This window comes from Crocodylus siamensis, chromosome 7 (genome assembly GCF_052110815.1).
Source record: "Crocodylus siamensis isolate JL-2025a chromosome 7, ASM5211081v1, whole genome shotgun sequence".
Lineage (NCBI taxonomy): Eukaryota > Metazoa > Chordata > Crocodylia > Crocodylidae > Crocodylus > Crocodylus siamensis.
The window spans coordinates 40,118,683-40,125,265 of record NC_143401.1 but is presented as its reverse complement, the minus strand read 5'-3'; the positions used below and the strand labels follow the sequence as shown (position 1 = coordinate 40,125,265).

General features: G+C 47.4%; 1 protein-coding gene across 2 annotated transcripts in view; it reads left to right on the top strand.

Moving 5' to 3' along the window:
- The first annotated feature begins 686 nt into the window (after positions 1-686).
- OGDHL (oxoglutarate dehydrogenase L) overlaps positions 687-6,583 on the top strand; it is a 97,634-nt gene continuing 91,737 nt past the window's right edge. The window contains exon 1 of one of the 2 annotated variants that reach the window (XM_090058055.1): positions 687-789. The gene's annotated coding sequence lies outside the window, so the exon portion shown is untranslated. Of the gene's footprint in view, positions 856-6,583 lie in introns of both variants that reach the window. The other variant, XM_090058054.1, reaches the window with a different exon arrangement.

Here is a 6,583-nt window from a genome sequence, read left to right as displayed (position 1 = left end):
AAAGCTTAAAGAAACTGAAGGCAGAAGGCTGTGCTCACCAGAAAATGAAGACTGCCAAAGGAAAATTAAAATCCTGATGCCATGCTAGCTTATACACATAGCATGAGGATAATGAGTACCTGTTTATATTAATTTCCTAAAATGGATCTTGTAATTTGTTTCACGGTCTAGGAGGGTTTCCTCTCTCTTTCCTTTCTTTGTTGTACTGTGTTGGGCTGCTTGGGGCTGCCAGCGGCGGGGCAGGCACAGAGCATGCAGGGTCGGGCGCTGCGGGACGAGGTCTGGGGGTGCCCCAAGATAGTTCTTGAGGAATGGCTACTTGGGGGTCTCTCACCTGGGCCTGCCGATGCCACCAACCTAGGGGCAGGGGAGGGCTAGAAAACGGACAAGTTTTCAGGCTGTCTTTGTGGCGGGGGCTTGTCGGGCTCCTGAACTATGGCTCGGGCACAGGGAGCTGGGCCAGTCCAGACTAGCAGGCTGAACCATGGCGCCCCCGCAGCTGGGCTTGGCAGCGGTGCACAGGTGCCTGCCTGGCCTCCGGGAAGGGCCTTGGGCTGCTGGGGCCGGCAGTGGGACCGCCCCTGGTAGCACAGGCAGGGAAGGGGGGCGGTCCTCGGGGTTGGGGGCGCAGGGAGCCCGCGGGACCCGGCGCATGCGTGCGGGGGCCCGCGGGGAGGAGCCTGGTTCCGGCCCCGCTCCAGCACCGCGGCGCGGACAGCGCCTGCCGCGCGCCACAGCGTCCCGCCCTGGCCCCGGTCCCGCGCGAGGCTGCTGCGCCACGTGACCGAGGTACCCAGGCCCGGCCCCTTTCTCGCACTCCGCTCCGCCTGCTGTGACCGCGGGGCTCGGTGCAGGGTGAGGCGGGGCGGCCGTTGGCGGCGCGTCAGGGCGGGCCGGGGCCTGGCGTGGAGGCGAGCGCTGATGCTGCTTAGGAGCTGCCGCCCTCACGGTGGGGGGCGGGGGGCTGTCTTCAGCCAGGCGCGGGAGAGCCGCGAGGGCCGGGCCGGGCCAGCTCGGCTTGTGTCGGTCCTGCTTCGCGGTCGCCGAGCGCGGCCAGTCGTGCGCCGCCCCAGGGTGCCAGCGGCCCGCCCCCGCCCGCACACTCCGGTGGCAGCAGGTGCTCCCGGGCTGGAGCGGGGCCCGCAGCACCTGAGGGAGTCGCTTGACTTAATGGCTCCGGCTTTTCACCGCGGAGGCATTAACCGGCCTGTCCCTCTTCTCATGCTCGATTAATCAAGCGGCCTTTCCCGGGGAGGTCTCCCAGCTGCCACCTGCCCGGGTCCAGCCCCGGGGAAGCAGCTGAAGACGAGGCTCAGTCTATGTGGGGCAGCCCCGAGCTTGGGAAATTTTCTTTCCTCCTTTCCTTCCTTCCTTCTTTCTAAAAACAAGTGTGACATCTGGATGGAAAACCAGGACTTCTAGAAGAAAAACTGAATATGGGGTTGTGGTAGCTCACAACCTTAAAGCCTTCCCACAGGCATTGGGTGTTGGCTACATCCAGCGCAGGCAAGTGCCAGTCCTTGTACTGATGCCAAAGCCAGGGTTTCCTGCCTAGAGGGTCTTTCCCCTTCACTCAGAGCCAGACCAACATCATGTATGGGGTCAGGAAGGAATTTTACCCCATGGTCATATTAGTATGAGCTGCAGGGTTTTTGCCTTGCTCTGTAGTGGGGGGCATGGCCCTCTTTCTACGATCGCTTGACCATATATTGACAGCATTTTATAGAAGTAGTACATTGGTTGCTGTGGTTCCCCTGTGTTACCAGTGGCAGGTTAGGGTGTTAGGTCTGTGTTGTGCTGGAGTTGAGGGTAGTTTTATGTAGCGTTTAGATCATGGATTGTGTGGGGTGGCTTGGATAGGGATCATCCGGCCTCAGACAGGGGGTTGGACTAGGTAGCCTCTGGACAAGTGACCTTCCAGCCTCAATGACTCTGACTGTGACAAGATGGTCAGTTCACCATGATGCTTTCTTAGACATGGGTTGAAAATCTGCTCATTTGCTTGTTGAGTGCCTCAGGCTGTGCTGTAGTTGAGGCCTGTGCAGTATGGCAGTGGTTCTGAACCATTTTAGATTCAAGGCACCCATCCAAAACTGTTCAGAATTTAGTATGGCCACTTAAAGAACTAACTTTAAATATATCTTGCACATTATAATATAAATGTTGTAATTGATATTAATTAGTATGTTAGTAATTGATTAGGTTGGTGATTCTCAACCCGGGTGCCTGGAGATCCTTTGAAGAGTTCCACAGGGTGCCACACAATGTTAGCACTATTCGGTTTACAAGTATGATTCACATAATAAACCCAGGAATTTTGTATAGAAAATGCCAGCTTAGTTTTTTCACTCTTTTCGACTACAGAAAAATAGAGCAGTTTTTTAGTTGCAAAGAACTCGAGAACACCACAACTATGGATTTTTGAGGGGTGTTTTGAGTCTGTCCACAGGTGCCTTGGGTCTAAAATGGTTGAGAACCACTGGATTAGATTATATAATTAATATTATATTCAACCCACCGCAATATGGTGTACCTCCTGCAGAGCCAGCGTGGAAAGAAACTGTAGCAGGGGCATGTGCTCCTGCTGCAGCCTTTCCAGTTCCTACCCAGCACAGTGTCTTGTGGAAATGAAAACATGTGGCCCATACACCTACACATCTCTTGTTTTCAGGAGGCGTTGTAACCAGACTTGAGAAGTGGCTGCTGGAGAAAGCTGCACTTGCTTGCATTATGCCATGCCTGCAAATGTGCCATTTTTGCTGCAGCTCTTCCCAGTTTGGTTCTGATATGCCTCCCGAAAATGGATAAGGGTGACTGTGCCTGAAAGCTTGCCAAGAACTTTTTTCCAACTGCTTACTTAGTCTAATAAAACATAGGACATCTACTCAAAGAACCTTGCCTTCTGAATGTTGCAGAAAATTGCAGTCCATTTCTTGGAGGCCACTAAAATCACAGACACACATACATTTAGCAGCACAAAAGGTGTATTTGCAAATAGGGTCAGAGCAGAGTCAAAAACTCAGATTACTCTGAATCCACCAAGGAATTTTTGCAGGCTGTATTTATCTTTTTCCTCCTGGGCACGTGTGCAAAAACAGGAACTCTTACAGCTCATTTCCATTTCATACAAACATATATGTGGTTACATCACTACATCCATCGCATGTACATTATAATTAACTACTTAAGTATGCAGGGCGGAGAGGTAAATATGCATCAGCTAATTGAGCATGCTCAGAAAGTTCTATAGGTCACCAAGAGTTTAACACTCCCCCTCTTTCAAGGACACAGTCAGTTGAATTCCAGCTTCTGTAATCTGCATGAGAAAGGTTAGGAGAAGCTGGGGGAGAGTCTGTGATTTAGTATAAGAAGAGCTGTGGCAAGGCTGGGCAAGGAGAAAAGTCCTTGGCAGTGTTTCTTCCTTATCAGGCACTGGGGGAGAGTCTGTGATTTAGTATAAGAGGAGCTGTGGCAAGGCTGGGCAAGGAGAAAAGTCCTTGGCAGTGTTTCTTTCTTATCAGGTGCAAGATGCAAGCTGTGCATTTCTAACAATACTCCATTTCTAACAATATTCCATTTCTAACATGAAAATGGAGGCATGTGGGATGCTTATGCCTGGTGGCAATAGCAACTTGAATGTAAATGCTGCTCCCCCAGGTAGAGCTATCCCGCTTAATCCAGGCAGGCACACCTTTCTGCTGCAGCTTCTTCCCAGTTTGGCTCCACATGCCTTGTAAAAAGAGATGCATAGGGAATTTCACCCTATGGTGGCAATGCTGCGGCACCTCTGGCTGGTTCTCACAGTTTCCCAGTTGGTTAACAATGACCTGCGCACCTCTTGCTTTTGGCCGTGTAAATCCCCTAGAGCTTTCAGTTTTCCTCCATCATTTTAATGCTGCTGTAATATACTGTTAGTGAATGTAAAATTACCCTTCCTTCCAGGTCATTCTTCCTCATTTTTCTATCTCATAGATTTTAATTCTTTACTTTCGTTTCGGTGCTCCTATCTCAGTGCACCCTTTGCCATTTGAGAGCTTATTTGGGAGATGGTGTGAACTGAAACAATTCTAACTGCTTCTTGATTCTGTCTGTTGCCCTTTGTGCTGGTTTTGAATGACAGGTTCAGGGCTGAGTAGGTTGGAGTGCTTTGTAATCAAGCCAGTGGTCTCTAATTTGTCTAGTTCTGATGCTGATGGCTGACATCTCTGCTGAAGGGCCGCAAGTACAAAGGAAGAATTAGGAAGAAGTTAGATTACTGAGCAAAATTAATCCTTTGTATAAATCTGAAGTTATGCCAGCAATGGCTTTGTCTATTTGTTTCATGCCTGCATAAATTGAGGCATTACTTTTTTATGAGGCAGGGATAACATATCTGGTACCAATTTGCCACAGTAATAATCTTTGTACACTTATAGGAGTGAAATAATCTGTTTTTCACCTTTCTAGATTGTGTGTTTAGTAATTGGATTAACTCTTAATCTGGGGCACTGACCCCATATTAAAATTTTAAATGGAACTAGAAGAAAATGGCTTGGTTTCACTTACAGGCTCCTTGTTTCTGTTTTCTGGTGAAATTGGAAATCTTGTCTTTTTAAGGAAAAATGTGAGTTTCTAGATTTCCCTATGACCTAGGATGTTGCTTACCACATCTGTGATTAATTTAAATACCATTGCTCTTTTTTTCTTTTTTTTTTTTTTTTAACTGTAAGAGATTCTCATGTAGCAGGGAAGCTAACTGTAAAAGAGAAAGTTTGTTAATTTTGGGAGGGAGGGGGTACTGTCCGGGTAGCCCTTTCTCTGTCTTTCTCCTCTCCTCCTATTCTTTATTGTAGCAATGGTAGAGCACAGGCATAAATGTTGTTAAGTTGTCAGTTACACTTTAGGAATGAACTCTCTTTGTATTTTGAATGCTTTTGTCTCCAGTGAGGTTAAACAGGCTGCCTTTGGAGCATGTGTTTAAGAAGCTATTTATTGCTATTGAGAAAAAATGTATTGTGCAGTTATTTATCCCACTTCAGCTTGCTGGTCCTAAGTAGCATTATGACATCTTTTGTCCTTTTGTGATAGCACCCTGGTATCGTGTTATGCTGTAGCATTTCCATTGTTATTAACACCATTACATTTAAAAGAAATACTTTATCCAGAGAAAAATACCAGGACTAGAAAAACTATTGAGTGTGCTCAGCATTGCCTGGTATTATTCTGGATTTCGTATGACATAATAGGCTGTTTCCAAAGTACTGTACTTGGCGGTGATTACTTGTATTGTAGTAAGGACTAGATAGTATATGAATACAGAACAGAAAGATGGTCTCTGCCCAAAGATCTTGGAATTTGCACAATAGGCAGGAGAAAGCAGATGAACACAGGAGATTGAGGAAGTGGAGACAAATACTGCTCAGCATGATAGGCAGTGGTCTTGGCACACCAGTGGCCTTTATGCTGGCAAGGAGGGTCTGATGTTTTATGGATGTAGGAACACTGTACTGCAGGGTAGAAGACGCTAAAGCTTTACCTTGTGTCAGCTACTCTTCAGTAAATACCTGTGTGCCCAACTATCTTGTGATAACTTAGCTCTCAAGGAAGATGGTGCAAGTTTACTGTGGTCTAGCTTTCTCCCTTTTCCCCTGTTTGTAGACAGTTTGTATGTCTATGCCCTTAGCTTTGTCGTGGGGGGATGCCTTCCAAGCTTTAGGGACAGAATGAGAGAAAGCACATAGGTGTTGGTTTGAAAACTTAAGTGGACAGTGGAGGCCGGCACTGTGAGGCAGACAGAGGCAGGAATTTGCATCTTAACAGTGAATGGGAGATGATAAATCAGGGGTGGCCAGAGTTACTCACCCTGGGAGCCACATCCAATTCTCCATGGAAATTCAAGAGCTGAAGAGTGGGGGGGAAGGGCAAATGTGTAGAAGAGGGTGCTAAGCAACCTGGAGTGGAGGTGACCCCCCCCCCTTCACACCCCTACCCCCCCAGTGCCACAGTGTCATGCTAGTATGGTTTTCCCTGTGGGGAGCATGTCCTGGGATATGTGGCACAGCTGCAGCTCCTGCCTCAGCAGCCTGGTGCCTGAGCTGGGAAAATTGGGAGAGACACAAGTTTTTTGCATTTGGTAGTATTATTCACTTAGTTTAAAATGTCTCAGTATACCAAGTGATCGTCTGCTATGTGTGACTGCTCTGTTTTAATTTTTTTTACTGTTCAGAAAATCTTTGTACCACTTGGAGTCCTCAACTGCATTGATTTTTATATTGTCCAGTCACTGATGAAAATAGTGAATAGTCCAAGGCCATCTATACAGCTTTTTTATCCACTAAAACTTGTCAAAGAATAAAGTTTGTGCCAGGACCTGTTTTCCATAAAATTATGCCAACGGCCATGAATTATATTTCTGTCCAATAATTCTTTACTAATGAAATCCATTATGAGCTTTCTGGTGCTTTCCCTGAGTTGGCATCAGGGTAACTAGCTTATAGTTACCTGGCACTTGGGTTTCTTGTGTCAAAAGTGGCATTCTTCCTGTTCTGCTCTCTTCCTGTTTTTTCAGAGTGCCTTAAAAGTGAAGAGCAGGGGCCTGGTTCTT